This window comes from Pteropus alecto, unplaced genomic scaffold (genome assembly GCF_000325575.1).
Source record: "Pteropus alecto unplaced genomic scaffold, ASM32557v1 scaffold24, whole genome shotgun sequence".
Taxonomy (NCBI): Eukaryota; Metazoa; Chordata; class Mammalia; order Chiroptera; family Pteropodidae; genus Pteropus; species Pteropus alecto.
In genome coordinates, this window is record NW_006439192.1 from 7289302 (window position 1) to 7312247 (window position 22946).

Genomic DNA, 22946 nt, shown 5'->3' on the forward strand with positions numbered 1-22946 from the left:
TAAAAAAATATGAAATATATATGAAATTAAATTTGTAATAAAGAAAACTCTAGATGTCTTCACTGGTAGAATTCTAGAAAATATTTAAGTGAGAAATAATGCTAATATTATACAAACTTAGAAAAGAGAGATTGAGGATATAGTTATTACCTTATTTAACAAGCCAAGCATAACTCTAATACCATTAGAAGGAAAGAAATTTGTAGATAAATGTTCCTAATTAAATAATAGAAAATAAATTCCAACAATTATTAAAAAATTAATACATCATGATTAATGAGATGTATCATAGTAATGCTTATTTGATTTAACATTTGAATATTAATCAGTGTTAATCATCACACTAAAAGAATACATAAAAAAAGAATATGATATTCAGAAGTGATGGAGAAAAAAATTTGTCTAAATTCAATTATCATTCATGATAAAAAAAAAGGTAAGTAAAGGTAGAAGAGAATTTCTTTGATCTTATACGTAGTGCCTATGAGAAACTTACAGTTAATACCATTGTTAACAGTAAAACTATTAATAATATTTCTTTAAAATTGAGAATAAGAAGAATGTCTCCTCTATCTCCGTTCAACCTTGTCTTGCAAGTCCTAGCCAGTGCAAAAAGAAAAGTTACAAAATAAAGATCGAAAAGAAGTGAAATTATCTTTAAGCTCAGTTGAAATCATTGTATACATGCAAAACATTATGGAATTTAATTACAAAATCATTTCCTAGCACTATATAAAAATTTAGCACGTAAACAAGATACAAAGACCATTTTAAATAAAATTATATTTCTCTGTATATTGAAAACAACTGAAAATAAAAATTTTAAAATAATATTACTTGTAATATCAACAAAGAACATTAAACACCTTGGATTAAATATAATAAAAATGTTTATGGCTTCTACACTGAAAACTGTAAAATGTTGCTACCAGAAAATAAAGAAGACTTACATGAAAAAGAGATCTATAATTTCATATGTTAGAAGACTCATATGACTCATATTATCAAAATGTTCATTCTTCTCAAACTGATCTTTAGATTCAATGCAATTCCAATTAAAATTCTACATTATTCAATAAAATGTCAAAAACGATCAGAGCTGGAGGACTTTCAGTACCCAATTTCATTACTTACTATAAAGTTATAATAATCAAAACAGTGTTGTATCAGCATATTTTAGATGAATAAAGAAAAACAACAGAGAGTCCAGATAGACCAACCGATATTATTAATTGATTCCAACCAAAGTACCAAGTCGGTTCGGTGGAGACAGTATAGTCCTTTCAACAAATAGTGCTAGAACAATGGAATATTCATATGAAAAAAGTAGACTTGAAATATATTCCAACTTATTAAGTATAATTAATTTTTAATGGATTATAGATCTAAACATACAAGCTAGATCCACATACCATCCAGAAGAACAAAGGAGAATGACTTTGTGACCTCAGGCTGGGAAAAATATATTCTGTAGGTAAGTCACAAAATAATAACCACACACACACACACACACACACACACACACACACACACAATTTAGACTTCTCTAAAATTAAAAATTTCTGCTTACCAAAAGACCTTGTTAAAAAAATGAGCAAGTCTAAGAATGGGAGAAATTATTGACACTACACATATCTGCCTAAGAATTTGCATCGAGAATATATAAAGCACTCCGCAGATCAACAAAAAAGACATAACTCATTTAAAAATGGGCAACAATTTAAACAGACACTTCTCAAAAGAAGATACAGAAATAGACAATAAACACATGCAAACATGAAAAGGTGCTCAACATCGTTAATCATCAAGGGAATGCAAACTAAAATCAATAAAATATAATTTTATACTGTTAGAATGGCATTAATCAAAAAGGAAAAATATTAATGTTGGTTTGCAAACTGGCCCCCATACACAGAAGGCAAGGGAACTTACCTATGATGCTTGTTTTGGGCAATTGCAAGATGAACAGATGTCCTGTCCACCAGATGCACCTGTCCACCAGAATTTTAAGAGTTTATATAGAGGCCTTATCAGAGTTCAGTCATGTATACCAACCAGATGGTTTTGACGACATATTGGTCTCTCAAGGCTGTGTCCTTGAAAGTGGCTCCTTCTGTGGGAACAGTGGACAGAATACACATTCCAAGGACAAGGGAGGGCATGAGGAACCTCTCATTGCCTTGGTCCAGCGCTCCAGTCAGTAGTGGTCATGTGTTCTTTATGTTCTTCTCCAAAAGTGAAAATGAGCAAACAAACAAAATCAAGAAATCTCAACTCTCATTGCTAGTGAGAGGGCAGAATCATACAAACACTTGAAAATTGTTCAGCAGCTTCTCATAAACAAACAGCTACCATATGACCTAGGAATTCAAGTCTCAGGTAAATATATGAGAAATGAAAACATGTGTTTTGTATAAAACATCTTGTACATAAACTTTCTTCATAATAGTGCCAAATTATAACAATCTAAATGTCCACGGATAAAGAAATGAATTGCCAAGTTGCTGTATAATCATAGAATGAAATACTTAGCAAGAAAAAAAAGGAAAAAGAAAAGAAACATAACTGCTTATGAACCAGTTTATTTAATGACCAAGAGCGGGCAAAATAATTCATGGCAAAATCAGAAAATGGTTTCCTCTGACCCGGAAGAATGGAAAGAGAGGGACAAATGTTAGGCAAAATAACTGAAAATGGACACAAAGTGTCTTTCTGTAATGATGGAAATATTCTATAGCTTGTTTGGTGTAGTCATTTCATGGCTGTATACTTTATGATATATACAGTTGTCAAAATCACCCAACTGAACATTTAATATCTGTGCATTTCATTGTATGGCAATTATATCTCAACAAATGCAAATAAATAAACATGAAACATAAAAGAATTAATGATCAACTTGAAGAAATTCGAGAATAGCGAGACCCTCAGATAATAGTATTCATACCACCCTGTGGAAAAGTGAACTCTCACATATAAACATTCATCTGCTCCGTGGGAGGCTTGCCGTGGAAGAGCATATTGTGTAGACAGCCTTGCAAGCGGCTGTGTTTATTTTCAGTTTAAGACAATGAGACAATAACAGGCTGTGAATTTGAGATGAGGAAAATGATTGTGAGAAGATATGTTAGGTATATGAGAAATGGCACATGGGATGGGCTTCAGAAAAGGACAGTCAGAGTGTTTCCTCGCATGGCTAAGCTTATAAGAGGATAGGAATCAGATGGTCTTTTGTGAACATATCTGTTTGCACAATTCTCATTTTCAAGCACCATCCTCTCGATAAGCTTAAACAACACTGGGGCCAAATTTAATCTACAAGGTAAAGAAAAATCTAACTGGGACATAGATCTAACTTTCCTTTATGGAGGTGTCAGCTCTTGACAGCCAAATAATATTTACATCATTATAAGTAGTATATTTCTGCAGTTACTAGCTGGACCAATTAGCAATTTGGGGAACAATTGAGATTTAAGCATTTTGTAAATCTAAGCAAACCAAGCAGTAAGTGAACTGTGGCCAACTTGGTTTGATGAAAGCCAGTGTCAAACAAAAGAATTCATCAGTGATTTAGAAAGCTAACACTGGATCCTTCCTCCACTTTTTATGGAAAGAAAGGACATCGACAATCAATTATACTGCTTTAAAACTTTTTAATGTTTGTATATTACCCCAGTTTTTCTTATTCCAAATCTCTGAAGAGTACAGGGAGGGTTTTTATGTTTTGTTTTGTTTTTTATGCCTGGAGCACCTTGTATTCCTAGGTGGTCTCCCATCCAAGTATTAATCAGGCCTGACCCTGTTTAGCTTCCGAGATCAGACCAGATCAGGCATGTTCAGAGTGGCATGGTTGTAGACTCAAGTATAGGGAGTTTTAACCTAAGTTTTAACATAGGTTTCCTTCCCTACGAATGGAGGCAAATGACTTGCCAAGCTCACATATTGACCTATGAAACTCTAAACTGTACGACTTCTCAATACTATATTTCTATGCTTGATATCATTTCATTCTTATCTGTTTCCTGATCTTTTATAGCACTGCAGCCCCAAGGGTTGAGCACAAGATAAACTCTTAGCATCAATACTAGTAGTAAAGACATTGGTTAGGAAGGACCTCCTATTATTTCACTAAAAATTGTATGTAAGCAGAGATCTAAAGGAAAATGCTGCCTGAGATTTCAGAAAATCCATCAAAAAGAAAAAAAAAGTAACATGTTTGAGGAGAAAGCAGAAGATTGAAAGAAGTATAATTCACTGAGTGAGCTTTAGGACTTGATTTCAGGAAGAGTTACCCAGGCCACGTATTAGATGGTGTTTGCAGCCATTTGTGATGTTATCAGGCTGAGTTTGATCCTAACATTGCTTTCTCTCATTCTCTTCTGGCTGTATCTAATATCTTAACTCTTCTGGTTATTTATGTATTTTGGATTTATTTAGGATTATTCTTACTTGAAAAATCTTTTAGAGCATGCCTCCATGAAAGGTCATAAAGAACTCAGAAAACAGCTATTTTTTACATAGCAGATGCTTCCTAGGACTTAGGGCAAGACATTGTAGGTAGGGAAGTACATGACAAGAAACAGGGAACACAAGACCATTCGGATAGGTTATGTCCAGGTGGAGCATCCAGTGGAAGATTGTGGGCAGCCTAAAGTCAACACAAAGGGGTGTGTACCTGCAGTAGAAGCCTACATGGAGTGCCCGTGGAAAGGGGAGAGCTAGGCAGTCCAGGAAGATAATTTCAGGTGAAGAATGTTTAACATATGAATTCTGCAATACTTATTGAGAATGTACTATTTGCCAGACATAGGGCTCAGTGCTAGGGAAGCAATGGTAAAGAAGACTAAAATGTGCAAATTATCACATTTGACTCCATTATTTGAGAGATAAATGACCATGTTGGGAGAGTGGAGAAAATGTGGACACATGGAGATAGAGCTGATATTTTTTCCCTCTTTTTTTCTCTGTTCTGTTTTTTTGTTTGGTTTTGTTTTTAATTTCAGCAGCTTTGAATGACTCTATTGAAATTCTATTTTGAAAATCCGTATCACCTGTCCCTAATTTCTGAGCAACACCAATTTGTTTCTTTAAGAATCATGAGAAAATTAGTTTAATTATATGCTGTTTTCTTCAGCAATTTCCTTTAGGAGTACATAGGATGAGAATTATTTTTTCCTGCTGCTCTGCTGCATTCTGTATACGACTGTATCCGCATCACGTCCGGGGCCCCATCTCATTAAATGTTACAGCTCTGTGTGCAGAGTTGGCATTATTATGATTGGAACATTATTTATTCCTATTAAACAAAAGGTGGTTTTATGTAAGTGTTAAAACATTATTGCTTTTTGACTCCCTGGATCTATCAAATACCAGCTTGTACTGTACAGCCTGGCAGAAAGTAATCTTGTATGTTAACATTCAGCTCTGATGTACACGAAAAATGAAACTCGTATTGGTTGTCTTTAAATGTTAGAAACGTGCTCCCTTCTGATGGCTGTTCTCTCCCAGAACACCAGCTAAGAGGAAGCACACAGATGGCTTTCCTAAATCCTGTGCATAAGAGGAAGGTAGACAAAAAGCTGTCAGAAACCTAAGCCTCACTCTCCAGCCCTGAGACAGTAGGTCAGGTGACAGAAACTTGGGGACTTCGCAAAGGCTTTGGGAAACTCTAAGAAAGAAGATGCTGAATTATTGGTAGGACACAGCCAGAGAAAAGTGGAAGACGTCTGCCTATAATCTCTAGATAAGCAAACTGGTCAGCTTTCCCTGACCCAAAAGATATTCTTAAAAGAGGAGAAGGTAATTTTTTATCCTCATTTTTGTCTCGGATTTTTCAACCCTTAAATGCAATTTGAAAACCAAGCTTTCATGTTCATGGTCTTTTTATTATTTTCATATGTTCATGCCATTGTGATGAATAACTAACACTGTTATGAACTGTGGAAAGCAGCCTCGGGGTGATGGATCCTCGGAGTGATAGGAGACTGGGATCCTAGTTGCTGTGCCACTGAGTGACTATTTGTGTGACATTAGGTTGGTGTTTTGCAACATGTGATCCTCAGCCAGCAGCAACTCGAAAGATGGAGTCCAATTTGTGTTTAACAATTTACGCTCTAGATATTCTGCTTAAAGCTAAAGTATGAGAACCACTGCTTTAGGTAATAGGAGTTTTCTGTGACTAAGTTTCCTCATCTACCAAATGAGAGAATTTATCTAGATGACATTTTATATGTATCTTACTCTAATATATATTGATTTTGTAACATTAAACATTAAAAAGAATCTTTATTGGTCTGTGCCCCTGGGACTAGTAGGTGCTCATGGAATGAGACGGTGTATTAGATGATCACTGCCCTGATCTGAAAAATCTCACTGGTCAATAGGCAAATATTTCAACATAATTATCATTCATTTGTATGAATTGAATCTACCAAGCAGAATTCTCTTAGAAGCAAAAGTCAGTCACTTTGCCCAGGAAGACTAGGAAAGTGTCATGAAGGGAAAGTACACTTCACATGGCTCTTAAGAGTGTGTTCATTGAACAGTGAGAAAATGCTGAGGAATACAGAAAATAGAAGGGAATTAGGTATGAAAAAGCATTGTGTTTGGGGGTGTGGAAAGAGTATGTAGTAAAACAAAAAAACAGCGATGTCCACTCAGAATTTTGTTAAGAAGGATTGTATATATTTTTCAGACTTCTGAAACTATTATAAATTTGCAACTGCAAATTTAGATGTATGGGAAACATCACATTTTTCTCCCTTTAAAGCAAGTCATATTTGACTCCAAGCTTCCATTCTGCTAGACTGGCAAAGATTCGGTAAACTTGTTCCTCTACATACCTGTTTCCTTCATCCAAGGTTGGGCAAAGATAAAATATATTGGGCCCAACTGAGTATTCTAAAAAAAAAAAAAAAAAAAAAAAAAAGTCCAGGTCATTTTTTTCAACTTTGATGACTTCCTGGTTTCTATGCTCCCTAGAGCAGAAGAATCTTTGCCAGGACTGGGAAAGGCAGTCCTAAGGATCCGTCTCCCGCAGCTGCCAGAGACTTGCCAGAAAATAGGTTGTATGTTCCTTCTGACCTAGGGGAGTGATAACCTCTCCCTCGTGAAAATCTAAAGAAGTATTTCCTCTCACTCTCTTGCCACCTTTCAAAATACTTGCCTCTCTCTGGAGCACCCTACATAATTTCAAATACAGATGAAAGGCTAACTGAGCAGTCTCTGTGATGCGTAGCTTCAGAAAAAGATGGAAGGAAAAATTCACAGAGCAAAACGAAGTACAAATGAATGGAGTCATATTTTGTAAAACAAAATCAGTGAGACTGAGTTCTTTTTGATATTTGGAGTGTGTAATTGTATTCCACAAAATAAAACTAAGATAGGGCCACATATCCCAAAGGACTGTAGTTTTCATAATTCAAAGAGGAGTCTGAGAGATAGAAAGTTTCCCCTATTTGTTCATGGCTTTGTATTAAATGAAAATGTTGCACCGGCAAGAGCTCCACAATTGAATTTACCTAACCTGACTCAAACCTCCTTTAAAGCACTCCAAACTAAAATACCCTAGGAAATGAGGAGCTAACTAAGTTTTCTCCTGACACCCATAGAACCTATGCTATACTTTGGAGATGCAGGCTTATTTTCTGATAGCTTAAAGAAACTCTTGGCAAGCTATAGAAGGATTGTTTTTGGAAGAAGTGTCTGCTGTGTGTGATGTTTATGAGTTTTGTGAAAAGGAAATTCATGCCATTAGATGTGAATCACAGGGTTTGCTAAGCACTAAGTTCTCACATTCAAGCTGCTTTATATTTCCTGGTCCCTCCTCTTTAGAAAATTTAAAAGGGACAGACATTTTTATTAACTTTAGTTTTACAACAACTACAAATTTTCCCTCTTAAGTTAAAAAAAAAAAAAAGTGTTTCTATCTGTATCTCTCCATCCTACTCCCACGTGCCCCAGAAAATTAGTCCAGGATGGAGACAAGACAATTCAAGAAAAGGAGTGTACATTCACTCAAGATATCTTCCAATGTTTCTCTAAAGAATCACTGTAAGTCCAATCTTTCTTTCTGATTTCTAATCACTGTTTGAATAAATTTCTCTAGGTCGCTGTTCTTTTTTTTTTTTTTAAGTAGTGTTTTCTTCAGTTTTCAAAGAAGTGATACATATTAATTATAAAATGTTGAGAAAATTCAGAAAAGCAGGCACTCAAATCTATACATAAAAAAAAATAACCATAATTTAAAAATTATCTCTCAGAATTGACTAGTGCTAGCATTTTGGTGTTTATTTTACCAGACTTTTTTTCCTACAAATGCACACAAAATCACCCATTATATTATCACGTAATCACCTTAACCTCTGTTAAAATTATAAATGCATTTTACATATAATAATACAACTCTACATGCATATATACACTTTATAAAATTGGAAACATACTCAAGATACTAAGTTATTACTTACTTTTTCCCACATCATACCATGAACATGTTCTAAAGCCTTTAAGAGTTTCATTAAGTTAAATGATGTAAACACAATGAAATTTATTTAATCTCTTGTTGTTTTCAGTTTTTCCCTATTTTTAGTAACACTGTGATTAACATTCTTAAACGTAAGTCATCAGACTCATATAACTTATTCCTTAGGATGAAATCCAGAAGTTGGAGTGCTATGCACATTTCAGAGCTATGCACATTTTCAATGTATTTGACCTAAAATATATTCTGAATACGATTTATCAATATATGTTTCTTAAAAAGTCAGTATGCCATTTTTTTCACTTTCACAAGCACAAGGTAATTTCTTTCTTTTACTCTTGAATAATTAATAGTTGAAAATGGATATAATTGTTGTTTAAATTGCATTTAAAGAGTTACTAGTGAGATTGAGCTTGTCAACCTTTTTCAGAGTTGATCTGTATTTCTTTTATGAATTGCTTCTTCATGTCTCTTCAATTTGATACACGTCTCCTTTATTTTTCTATGGTTGATTTAAGTAAACTAAGAAATTATTGGCAGAAATAAATATAGCTCTATAAGATATGATGGTTAATGGACCTCTCAGGAGTTTACTTTCTTGTGAATGTGGGACTTGGATCTCCTCTGGCTACTCATTACCATATATGGGTAAAAAGAAACACGTTTTATTTAAAGTTTATATTAGAGAAAATATCCTTTAGGATGTTCTATTTTATTACCTTAAATTAAGTGAATTTTCTTATATTTCTGTTAGAGTGTAGCCCTCTAATGTCTTCTCCAGAAAATAAGCAAACATGACCTAGAAACTCTTGGAAAATGCTACTAGAAATCTCAATTCCTGAGCTCTGTTAGTTTCAAACTGTTCACTTAACATTTTTATATTGCTTCTATAACTCCTTTTCCTTTTTAAGTCTGTGTGCTCATAGATATATTTTACCAGGGAAAAATAGGAGAAGAGGAATAAAAGTGAAATTATTCTTTTTCCTTGTATGAAGCTACTTCTAATTCTCATTCTTGAATTATGGTGCAATTTAGCCATGAGAAGTGATTTTTGGTTACATTTTTTTTCTTAGATTTCTTTGTCACAAGACTACGATATCAAATATTTAAGGTCCTGTATGTTCCATGAATAATAGCACAGTCGATGAGATACAGTGACCTTTTCAGTATTCTGTATTGTGACTAGCTATAGTCAATCCATTCATTTTGCTCTTTTATGGCCTCCCTGAGCTTGAGAGCAAAGAGTGAAATGGCCATCCGAATCAAAATATGATGTGCCAAAAGGTCAAAATAGTAAAGTACACTAGTATATTTCATAGAATATATTAAGGCATTAAAATCCTAATATCTTACCCTGGTGCCAGAATTCATAATGGGAAAAGAAAATGACAGTTTAGAAATTTGCCCTTGTGAGAACTGGAATGAATCCAAATGGGTAAATGACTATTTCTCATCTTAATTACAGTGAAATTTTATTTCTCAAATTCTGAAGTCTATTTACAGTGTTACATTTTTTAAAAGCATACGTGTTGGGGTTTGTCGACACATATAATCTCACTATTGAAGGTGAGAGAACTTGTCTCCTCCAAAGCTCTTGCCATCTGGTACATTGTTTCTTATAGTTTCCTTCATCTTTCTAATTTCATCTGACTCAAAAAAAATGCATGTTTATATGTATATCTGGAGTTAGATATAAAGAGATAGACAGGTAGATAGAAAGATAGATGACATTATTGCCTTTCTTATTTTTTTCCTTTGCTTGTTATATGTGATAAAAAGGTTTAAAATTAATCTCACTATTATATCTGATACAATGCCATAAAGTCAGAATACCAGCTCAAGAGTATTATTGTTTTTATTTCTTTCTTCTCCTAATCTTATAAGAACTGAAATCCTAGCATGTTTTTATCTATGAGTATTTCAACCAAAAATTGTGTCGAGTGTTGAGCCAATCCTACAATGGTTTAAGGAAAGATTATCTTTCAATTAAACATTATAAAATTAAGTCAGAACAAAACTTGCTATCAGCTCCATATTAAAATTTATACTGGATCAGGAGAGTGTGGTAGCTAGATTTTTTGCATATTTTATTCCCTCCAACAAAATAAAAAATATCTATATCATCTATATCTATCTATATCTATATCTATATCTATATCTATCTATATAATCAATTAGAAGAAACACATTTGTTTTGATTATTACCTTTTCATTACAGAATCCAATGTTCATAAACTAAATTTTATTTGAAATAACAAATGAAATGAAGACTAGAGAAAGAGATTCAAAATTAATTAAAAATACTTATTGAAAATACTAATTAATAAAAAGTACTTATTAAAGTTTTCTTACCAAGGCAAAGTTCAATATCTTGTTTTAAATAATTTATAATTAAAGGAGTATGCCTAGTTTCAACTTGTAATTCTAAAGTTTCATCAACTTAGAAACTAGTCAAGGAAATACTGGTATGAACCAATATTATGGCAAAAAAAATATATAAATGATATTTTAACACATTTAATATAGAACTTGTTTATTAATTATAATTTTAAAATCCCAGAGTAGCTTTTGTTATGTATATACATAAGAACTGAAGAAAAACAAGAATCTTTAGGTTGTTAAGATAATTGAGATTATAAATTTTCTTATTTATCCCATTTAAAATTATTTTGATAAATAGCAGACATTTGTTATCACTAATGACAATATCAAATTATCCAGCTGGCCTGAGCTTTCTCAACATTTTTTTGGATTCTCTTCTGACTCTCAGTTGTATAGTTAATTAGCTCATTTTCTACCATCATCCTTGTCACCGACCACTTAGTCCCTTGCAAATTGCACAATAAAAAAGGAAGAGGAAAATGTGTTTTTCAGTTTTGTTATTTTTCCCAGCATATATGATGAAAAGGCAGCGGCAGCGGGAGGAGGGAAAGGAGGGGGAGGAGGAGGAGAAAATAAATATGAAATCCCATCACCGAATGGGAATATAGAAGTTTAAAACATCTGGCCAACTCAACAATGCCCTGAAAACAAGATCCTCTTGGTTTATAGTGTCACTTTATATATGTATTTTGTACTGTGATGTAATAGGATAAAAAAACATTTTTCAGATAACTGATGAATACTCCTGGATTACCACACTTTTAAAAAAAATTGATCATCTTGCATGAAAATTATCAGAGAAAAGCACTCCACCTTCTTATTTTTTAAACAAATTATTCTGTGAATAATTATTTTTTTAAAATGTTAAGTGGTCACTGTGAACATGAGGTCAGGCAATAATACCTTTGGGACTACATAAAAGTGATTCAAAACTGCTGTATTTTGAGTTTTTCATACTTGAGATATATGGAAATACTATGTTTCTCTCTTCACTCACTATAGGAAGGTTCTTTTTCGCCATATGGTGGATTTCTCACATATATCTTTACTTCATAGGTCTTGGTCCTCTGCCAGTCTCTGACCTACAGATATGTGAAGAATTACTGTATAGACCAAACTCCCAGGCAGGCACATAATTTAACATATCTTAAAATATGTTTTTTAAACATTTGTTCAATATTTATTTAGATAGCAGCCTGAATGATGCCTTAGAGAAGGACAGAGAAAGAGCATACATGATAGCAGAACCTGCCCTTTCTTCTGTTGTTCTCACTTACTCCATTTGTCCCCCAGTACTTTTACCTCATTTAGCATTTTTTTCTTTTACTTACTGTCATAGAAAAGTAGGGTAAATCAAATGTCCAGCTATTAATTATTTGCATTTAACAACTGCTAATGTTTTGCCATATTTTCATCATCTATTTTACTTGCTGATGTATTTTAAATTGCAGACAATAAATCATTTCAGTACTACATATTTTAATATATCCTCATAAAATAAGGAAAATTTCCTATGTGAACGCATCATTATAACACCCAAGGTGATTAAAAATATTTTTAAACATCGTCGAACAGCCTATACTTAACCAGGTCTTTTAAATGGTGGCTCAGAGATGGATCATCTGTTATTACTCAAACCTGCATTTTGGAGTGTTACTCTAACCATAATGTCAATTCAAACCTTTCAAAATTGTCCTCCCAACCACGTGGAGTGCTCCTTCTGAGAACAGTTCTGGTAATGAGATTGTCTGCATTATGTTACACTCTCAGTAATATTTTAGCATAGCAGCAACCCATGAGCACTATGCTTTTTCTTTGTTATTCCAGGCTTTGAAAACTTTAAAAGAGGTACCCTAATTTTGTTTTGAAATGAGTAATCATCAGAACTCAGCTCCACAACTGGAGACTAAGAAATGAAGCGGGGACAAAGACCTATGCCATGATCACCCTTGTAAAGTGGGAAGAAAGCTAAACCATTGAACATCTGTGAAACTGATGCTTGCACATGAAATTCTAAGCTTTATATTTCAACTGCTTAAATAAACCACAATATGAATCTTAGATTTTTTTGTGGTCAAAATGAGTCTAGAAGCTTCTCTTGTTTGAGCAGCTTAGCTCTACTATTCTACCTCTTTTGAGTAGTTTCAGTGTTTTAACTGGAGTTGAAACCTTGTGCACCAAATGGTAACAATAGGCATTAACAGCAGACATTAATCAAAGCTAAGACAGAACAGATCTTCTGTTAAGATCCGTTCTAAGCCCTAATGTGGTGGGAATAAAAATTGTGATTATTATACACATTTATTCCTGAAGGGAATCTGAATTTGGAAGAGCAAAAGCTGCCACCAAGATTCCTAAGTAGAAGATAAAATGTCCTTTTTCATCTACTGACAAAAGCTGATGGTCAAACTAAAGATTTCCAAGACATATGTTAATTATAATAACTGTAGAACTGTAAGTATATATGGTAGTGATAGTAAAGTTTATGTTTTATTGATGACAAATAGGATATATTTTTCCCAGAGAACTAAATACTCTGTAGTAGTGATTCTCAAGCACTAAGTTACCTTACCTACTAAAGGATCAGTATAAATGAAATTGTGGGGGAAGGGAGAATACATCTAAATGATGGAATATTGACCATAATTTGCAACCTGACTTAGTACAGAAGCCAAATGAATGAAAAGAATGACCATTATGATGAGGATGAATGCTTTTATGAACAGTGTCTCATGAGAAAAGTCAAGATGCAAAAAATACTGTGTATTATACTATAGATATTCAGAGATGATCAGCATTGCCTTAATTGTGTTCAAGATTCAGTCTTGTGGCTTACTAGTTGTGTAATATTGAATGTTACTAAAGCATTCTAAAATCTTAGCTCATTTATCTGTAAAGCGGAGAATCTACCCAAAAAGTGATCATGAGGATTAACTGAGTAAATGTAAGAAAAAGTCTTATCTTAGCTGTTATTCATATGGGTTCTTTGGGGGAGGGGTGCCAGTTTAATATTTTGTCACTGTAACAAATACATTTGAATGCCTTACTGTAGCAGCCAGCCTCCAAGATGACCGCAGTGATTTTTACCTTCTGTAGCCACTTACACAATGAATGAAGTTAGCCTGTATAACCATTAGGATATTGTAGAAATAATGTATGATTTCCAAGTTTAAGTCATAAAAGACATCATGACTTCTGCCTTGCTCTCTAATGGATCACTCTAGGGACAGCAATGTACCATATTGTGAGGATGCTCAAGCAGCCTTCTGGAGAGAGCCATGTGGCAGAGAACTGAAATCTGTAAACAACCATTGAGTAAGTCATCTTGGAAATGAATCCTTCAGTCCCAGGCAAACCTTCAGATGACTGCTAAACTCTGGGCCAAATTCTTCAGTACAATCTCATGAAAGACTCTGAGGCAGAATCACACAGCTAAGCCATTCCTGAGACCCTGACTGAAAAAAAAAATGCACCATAATAAATGTTTGTTTGTTTAAATCAATAACTTGGAAGATTTTTTAAGTAGAAATAAACAACTGGTATACCTCCCATCTTATGATGAACTGGGTATAAACAAGATCCATATGATTTTGTTATAATGCAGACAAAATTGTATACAAGATGTTTTCAGGTTGATTGAAAACATCCCAATTTCATTAAAGGAGTTTGTTAGTAATACATGGCAATGCTCTTTTAGGAATAAACTATCTAATTTAAAGACTATGATAAGAAATAAAAAAATTGAAAACTAGGAGAGTAAGTGTGTTGAAAGCAATTGAAACTGCAAGAGTAGTAATGCAGGGAAAAAACTAGAAAACAACTTAAAAGTAGGAATTCTACTGACAAGATTTCTTCATATTAAAGCCTATATCATATGTAGGCCAGCCAGCCAAAATCACCTATTTAACAAAATTTGGTGAGATATTATTTGCCAAAGAATAATCCAGGGTTTATACGTGGCTTGGTGATGTGACAGTCCTCATTGCCTGTTGATCCCTTTGGAACATATTAGGTGGTTCTGAAACTCTACTTGGGCTCCAGATGGGGTAGTAGGCTCAACTCACTACTGATACTGAAATAGGCAGCCTATGCATCCTCTGTGAGCATCCTCATATGTCATTACTCTGTCAGGCAAAAGACCAGGATTGATACTCATTCTTTACCCATGAATCAAGAAATCTGAAGAGTCACATGAATCTAAGTGGAACAAGTACCAGTTAGTTGTATGGTATCTTTCTAAAGAGATTTTTTTCAAGACTTTATCTTTTAGAGCAGTTTTATGTTCACAGAAAAATTGAGAGGAAGGTCAAAGATTTCTCAAATATCCCCTGCCCCCACACATACATAGCCTCCCCGTCATTATCAACATCCCCTACCAGAGTGGTACAGCATTAGACATTATCATTGTTTCTTATTTTGGCCATTCTAATAGGTGTGTAGTGGTATCACTGTTGTTTTAATTTGCATATCCCTTATGACAGATGATTTCAAGCATCTTTTCATATGGTTATTTGCCAGCTATATATCTTCTTTGATGAGATGTCTGGTAAAATCTTTTTAAATTGGGTTGTTTGCTTTGCTATTGTTGTTGAGTTTTTTTGTATATTTTCAATAGCAATCTTTTATCAGATGTGGTTTTTTCAAATATTTTCTCTGAGTCTGTTGCTTGTCTTTTCATTCTCTTGACATTGTCTTTTGCAGAGCAGAAGTTTTCTATCTTAATGAAGTCCAGCTAATCAGTTAATTTTTTTTCATAGATTGTGTCTTTGGTGTTGTATCTAAAAATCACCATCATATCCAAGATCATCTCAACTTTTTCATATGTTATTTTCTAGGAGATTTACAGTTTTGCATTTTATGTTTAAGTCTATGATCCATTTTGAGTTAATTTTTGTTGTGAAGGGTGTAAGGTCTTGTTCTAGATTTTTTTTTTTTTGCATGTGGTTGTCCAGTTGTTCCAGCACCATTTGTTGAAGAGATTATTTGTGCTCCATAATATTCCCTTTGCACCTTTATGAAATATCAGTTTACTATATTTATGTGGGTCTATCTCTGGGCTCTCTATTCTGTTCTATTAATCTATGTGTCTGTTATTTTGCCAATACCATACAATCCTGATTACTGTAGCTTTATAGTAGTCTTGAATTTATGTAGTATCAGTACTCCAATTTTGTTTTTTTCCTTCAGTATTGTGTTAGCTATTCTGAGTCTTTTGCCTCTCCATATCAATTTTACAATCAATTTGTCAATATCCACAAAATAACTTTCTGAGATTTTGATTGGAATTGAACTGAATCTATTGATCAAGTTGGGAAGAACTGACACTTGACAATATTCTGGCAAACCTTATTTTGTCATTAGGTCCTGGCCAAATACTCTCCTTCAAGGGCAGTCCTTGTTAAGAGAAACAATGTTCTGGGCATATTTCAAATGGTTAACTTTTCCTTCCCCATGCCAGAAGCACAAGAGAATTTTTTCCCTATCTTCTCTATGAGAACGTGGAAGGGCTCCTGGAGGTAAAACTCATGAAAATGTGGGACTTTCACTAATACTGGGCTTCCATAGATTTTAAAGTCGCCATCCTGTTTGTAGTAAGCCTCAAGCAACTCATCAATTACAGTTATAATTCCTGTCCCAGTGCTAATTCCAGTGGTGGTTTCTGCTCCTGGGTTACTGCTCAAGAAGCTATGATTCTCTATATCCATCTATTTGTCTCTCCAGTTTTGAGAGCAACAGTTTGCCCTGTGATCTCAATTTTCTGATGGATCTAAGAAAAGTTGTTGATTATTTTCAGTTTGTTCACTGTTTGTTGTTATTGTTGCTGTTCTTATACGGATTAGACTGATTCCTTTTAAGCTCCTTACATGGTGGACTGGAAACCTGAAGTCCTGAAGAGTTTTGAATTGAACTATGGAGGGAGATAGCATATCCAACAGAGACTTCACATATATAACATCTAGTTATAGCCATCATTCTACACTGGGCCCATAATCAATATTCTCTACTTGTGAGAATTTATAAACTCTCAGAAATCAGTTAGTAAGAAAGATAGATTTCAGGGTACATAAAAACCAAATGTCTAACAACTGAGGCATATAAATGTCTTCTGAAATCTTTTTTCTGGAATCAGGTGACGAAGAGACTAGAAACCAAGAGCTGGGCTTTGCCAGGACATAAATTTCTAAGAGTGAGCACTAAATTTTGAGTTGTCATGGGGTTATGCTAACAGGAAATCATTACCCATTGAGCAAGGAAAATGTGTAGAAAATGTGCCAAGAAATGAAAGCAAAAGACTTCATGCCTTGTAGAGTGGTCCAAGACTATATTGACCAAGCAGAGCTGAAGAATAAACTGAGAGTTAGAAAAAGGATGGCTAGAGTCAATATAAATAGAGAAAGATACTAGAGTAGTTCAGCAAATAATTCTATAAACATAGTCTGTCTGACTCAATGTCCTTCTCTTGTCCTGCTCAGTCTGTTTCAAAAGACTATGGTTATATCTACTAAGAAACTATTGTCAATGGCCTCTCTCATGTTTCAAGTAAAGTCTGAAAGGCTGCTCAACCTTCCACTTTAAAACTTTCTCTAGTCAGATGCAATGAGGTCTAAAATTCTACCTCTATTAAGGAATTCTTACGGTTTCCTCCTACTGTGAAGCTTTAAAAACATAAATACTTCTAAAAAGACAAAAATATTTATTTTACCCATATTTTTATAATTTATCAATGCTGCACTCTTCATAGAGGGACTGGATTATGAAAATTAGGTAGTCAGGAAAAGAGAGGAAGAAAAGGAGGAAAGTTGGCTTTTGAAAGTTGTTGATGCCTTACAAGTAAAGGAAGTTGGAAGATAATTTATTTTTGCACACATGTGTATATTTATGCACAAACATACACATACCCAGAAGTGGCCTCAGAATCCCATAACATTTGATTGGAACCCTTTATATGATACTTATCAGTTACAAGTATTTACAGCACATGAAGGCTGTGTTTTGTTATTTCTAATAAACCTTTAACTCCTTGAGATAAAAACTTGGGTCTTGTTGAATTATGGGTGAATGAAACCATCAATTAGTCACTTAGATATATTTATTTAGCCATTTTTGTATGCAAGATGCACAAAGTACTAGATCTGACTTAGAGAGTTAACCAATAATACTTTATGATAACACTTCATTGGTAGATAATTGCTGAAAGAACGAAAACTTTTCATATACGCAAGACTTAGAAAAACTGCAACCAAAAAGAAGTAGACTTGAGGACCATAGTTGCCTCATAAAATGCCTTAGAAAATGCCCTTGGAAGCCTTTTCAGTTCCCTTTAGGTACTTACTTAAAGGCAAGTTCAGTGCATAGTAAAAGATTCTTAATACTTCAGTACAGTTTGCTAAATTTCATTAGGTCTTGCTGGTAATAAATCACATATGCATTACCTTGTAATTGGAATCAACTGAAATTAGAGAAGGGATGTGCAAAAATACTCTGTGGCTCTTGGAACTTTAGAGACTCATAAACAATTCGCCTGCTTATCTGTGGCTGATTTAAAAAAGAATAGCATCTCAACGATTTTTATCAATTCAGTTTTAACCAAACACAAACCAATAAATTTAACAGCCCACAAGGTTTAAATATCTGCCTTATATGCCAATATTAAAGTGGTATCTTTGCAGTTTTGTTTTTGTAAACACAGTATACGAAAAAAACATTGCCTTTAATTTAAATAATTATGTTGACATGCTTGCCATGATAACTCCATAATACTATAGTATGACTTGCTCCTTGTCTCTTCCCTCTTTTTCCCCGCTCTCTTCTTCTTTCTCCACTATGTTGAGGTTTATTATATTTAAATATAATGATAATAGATCAACTTACTATTAGCAGAATTATGATTCTAGACCAAATTTGCACTAGCTCCCAGTGAAAGTAAATAAGCAGTGAAAGTAAATAAGCAGATAATAGGTAGACAGGTAGGTAGGTAGGTAGGTAACTAGATAGGTAGGTAGACAAACAGATAAATAGAGAGATAAAAACAAACTAAATAAGTCTTTCAGTCTCTATCCCGAGTTCCTTTGGACAACTAGATACTATTATCTCCCTCACACAAATAAGAACCAAATGGAGAGAAAGCATATCTTGGATACCCTTCCCTTAGACTGGCTTGTTTTACCTAGGACTCCTTGAGTCCCATGATATTGACTAATTTAACATTACTATTACATAGCGCCATTACTTCAGTATCTTCCCAATTTTCCTAAAGATAAAATGAATCTTGGTTATTTGTTATAAACATAAATTATGGTCACTAAACAGAATCTACTGAATCAGATTCTCTTAGGGTAAATTTTTGTAATCTTTGTGTTTAGCAGAAACCCCAGATAATTCTTATTATCAGGAAAGATTGGGAAATGTTGACCATTTCATTTTGTTTAAAATGCATCTGAGAAACTATCTGAAGTAAGAGTTATGAGGTAGTAAACATCTCAATTATTACAAATGGTTAAACTGACACTTAGAGATATTAAATGACTTGGTGAAGGTCATACAGCTAAAAAGTGGCAGGGCTAGATCTTAAACCCATTTTTTTTATTACTTCTCCATCAAATGTTCAATTGCTTCCTACACTACTGGCCACATGATTGTTAATCAAGATAAAAGTTCCAGATAAAATTGAAAAGTAAAAAATAACCTTTTCATAACTCACTGAGTTTCTCTGCTGCCTCCTGATACCTCAATTCCTTGCAGATTTTTGAGACCTCTGGTTTTCTGAAGCTCTCCTTTATGATCTCCTACTGTAACCATCTTGCCTTCCTCTTGAAGGAGCCAGGCTTAAATATTATCTTCTCTTGCCCAGCCTCCTTCTTTCCCAGAACCTATTCCTCCAGCAACTATGGCCAGTGTCTTCCCATGGACAGCAAGCTAGTAATCCAAGGCTGAAATATAGGATGTAAAAATCTCTAGACTGTCGATGGCCTGAGGCAAAACAGTTCACATCATGAGTCTCTCATGTAAATTACTTTTAAAATGATCAGATTCTAGAGCTAGAATAACTTAGGCCATCTGACCAAGCTCCTTATTTTAGCAGAAAGGAAATTAAAATGCTAAAAGGTAATTAGTAATTCAAATAAAATTGTGAAACTAAAATCTGTAAAGTAATATGTTTGAGGATATAATGCTTTTCTCTGTCCCTTGCCTAAAATGGACAATCTTTTTCCTAGCCTATGCAGACCAGGAAGTAACTCATTTTTTTTATTTGTACAACTACTCTATGCCAAGCTTTGCACTAAATCCTTTATATAAATTATATTTTACTGAACTTCAAAACAACTTTTCAAAGTAAATATTTCAATTTCTAATTGATTTATGATGAAACTGACTCACAAGTTAAAAGCCTGTTCCTTTTTGCAAAAACAAGAAAATGCTGGGGAAAAAAATTCACACAGATTTTTTTAAAATCCAAAATATACTCCTTCTTAAGTAGTTGTTATCTTACAGCTGCACTTTTCAAAATGGATATGTGCTTTTTAAAAACATTTGAAACAAATATATGCTAGAAAACAGAACTAATAGAAAAAGTCATTGATAAAGGGTAAGAGATTTATATATAAAGACAGCTCAATAGTCCAGAACAATAACCTAAATCAACAGAGTGAGACGTTAACCTACAGTAACAAGTCTACATTTAGGTAGTTGCACATCAGATGCAAAATACGAGAAGTGCTAGCATGACTTCACGTCATGCAAAAAATCTTGATCATTTATGACTTGTTAGGTACATTTATAGGCCCTGGACTTATGGCACCTATTATTTCCAGAAACTTATATGTCATTGGGGAATATGGGGGATGAAAAATGTCATAAACACATAGAACAAAAAACAAATAAACTAATTTCAAGAATTGATTAGGTAAATAAAAAGATAAAATAGGATAATGTGATAACAAGTGACTGACAGGATTCCTTTAACTAGAGTGATCACGAAAGGTCTTTAATGAGGAGGTAGTATTTGCATTGAGTCCTAAATAAAAAGTAGACACCTGTGTAAAAATATGGAGGGAAGAAAGTGGTTCAAGCAGAAGGAACTGTAAGTATAAAGGCTCCGAGATGGAGAAGACTTTGGTATGTACAAGGAACAGAAAGTATGTCAGTGTGGACATTGTACTATAAACAACTGAGAAAATGAATTTGGACATATATATATAGAGAGAGGCCAGATCATATAGGGCCTTGTGGGTCACAGTAAGATTTTATTCTAAACAATGAAAAGCCATTTCAGGGTTTTATGCTGAGTAAGGACATTCATTGATTTACTTTTGCAAATATCACTGTGATTGTTTAGTGGAAATGGTCTGTAGAGAGATGAGAGTGGAAGCAGGGAGATATAAAAGAAAGCTCCTGCTAGAGTCCCATAAGCATGATGGTCTCTGGGATGATATATAGCAATAGAGATGAGAAGTTATTGAATTTTAGTTATATTTTGGCACAAGAGCTAGAAGAACTTAACTAATAAACTGGGATAGTGTGGACTAAGGTAGAGAATTATGATTGATAGTTCTGCTTTGACCATGTTCAACTTGAGGTGCCTATTAAATATCCTAGTACTGATTATTTGGCTATATTAATTGACTGTATTACACTGGAGCACTAAAGAGATGTTTGGATGGAAATATTTTAAAAATTCCACAGAATACAAATAGTATTTGAGAAAATGGGATTGGTTGTAATCACATAGTGAGAAAGTATAGATAAAGAGTATCAGAAGGATGAGGGCTGAGGCCAGCATCCTAGGACATTCTATCAATGAGATTGATAGATAGGGATTTCATAGGTAACATAAAGCTATGAAAGAAGATTGAAAAAAAATACAGTTAGTGAACTAAGAGGAAATCTAGGAGAGTATAGTGTCCTGGAAACAAAAGAAAAATGCGTTTAGATATGGATGGGATATTGATCATGTTAAAAACTGTAGAGGGCACCGGCAATATGATGGAAAATTAACCATTAGCCATGGGAAGACATAGATTAATTGTGACCTTGCTAGGAACTCTTTATATAGAATGATGAAGTCCAAAGTCCAATTGGAATGTGTAAGAAACAAAATGTGAGGTGAATAAATGGAGAACACAAATACAAGGAACTACTTTCATGATTTTTTTTTTTTCACGTGAATAAAAGGAGAAAAATAATACAACTACAAGGCTATATGAGGAAAGGGACAATATTTTTTAAAGATGTTTTGAAAGAACCAGTAAAGAGTGGAAATTTGATGATTCAGGAGAAAAAGTGTTTAATTGCAGAAATTAAAACCTTAGGATAGTAGATGGTACTTGTGGCACAAATTAACTTGGCCTTAAGTAAGAACATCATTTCTACTATAAGGAAAACTACAATAAAGAAAACTACAAGGGAAACAATACAGTAGGGTGATGAAATTTTTGGTCAAGATGAATAAATTTTCATCTAATTCTGTCGTGTGCAAGGTCATTAGCTAAGACGAAGTGTGGGGAATGGGTATTAAAGATTTAAGAAGTCATGAAATTGTCACTTTAGAAAGTAGTTAAGTAAATTGAATAGGAAAGTTTAGCAGGATTGTCTGTTAGTGTTGATATTTCTTTTGATGCTGTGGACATAAGTTTAAAATAATCAAATTAGTGCATTTCCTCTGATTATTTTGCACCTGTTAGGTGCAAAATAAAAGGATAGTTGAAGTAATTGGGGCTGGGAATATTCCAGGTGAATAAAATGTCAGACAAAAGGAAATTGAAGGCTTACAAGATTTGCAAAAAAACACAGAGCTGAAATAAAAAAATCTAGGTTTCTGGGGAGAGGGAGGACCTGGAGTAACTGATAGGCAGTGAAAGGCATTTGGATAAATGGATTGCAGATTTTCATGAATTAGAATTGTTAGAATAAAAATATTAGAGGGAGTTGGAAGAAGAGAAGTGATAATCGGAGATTGTAGAAATATTTGAAAATAACATTTTGGAAGTAGCATAGGTATAGGTAATAATATTTGATTGGTTAGCCAAGCAAGCTTGAAGGAAATGGTGTGGAAAACAAGTAGATGAAGGTTCTAAGAATGTAG

General features: G+C 33.8%; 1 long non-coding RNA gene across 1 annotated transcript in view; it reads left to right on the plus strand.

Moving 5' to 3' along the window:
• The first annotated feature begins 7830 nt into the window (after positions 1 to 7830).
• LOC112483340 overlaps positions 7831 to 22946 on the plus strand; it is a 42143-nt gene continuing 27027 nt past the window's right edge. Inside the window, exon 1 of the long non-coding RNA XR_003047615.1 lies at positions 7831 to 8052. This is a non-coding gene — a long non-coding RNA (uncharacterized LOC112483340). The remainder of the gene's footprint in view (positions 8053 to 22946) is intronic.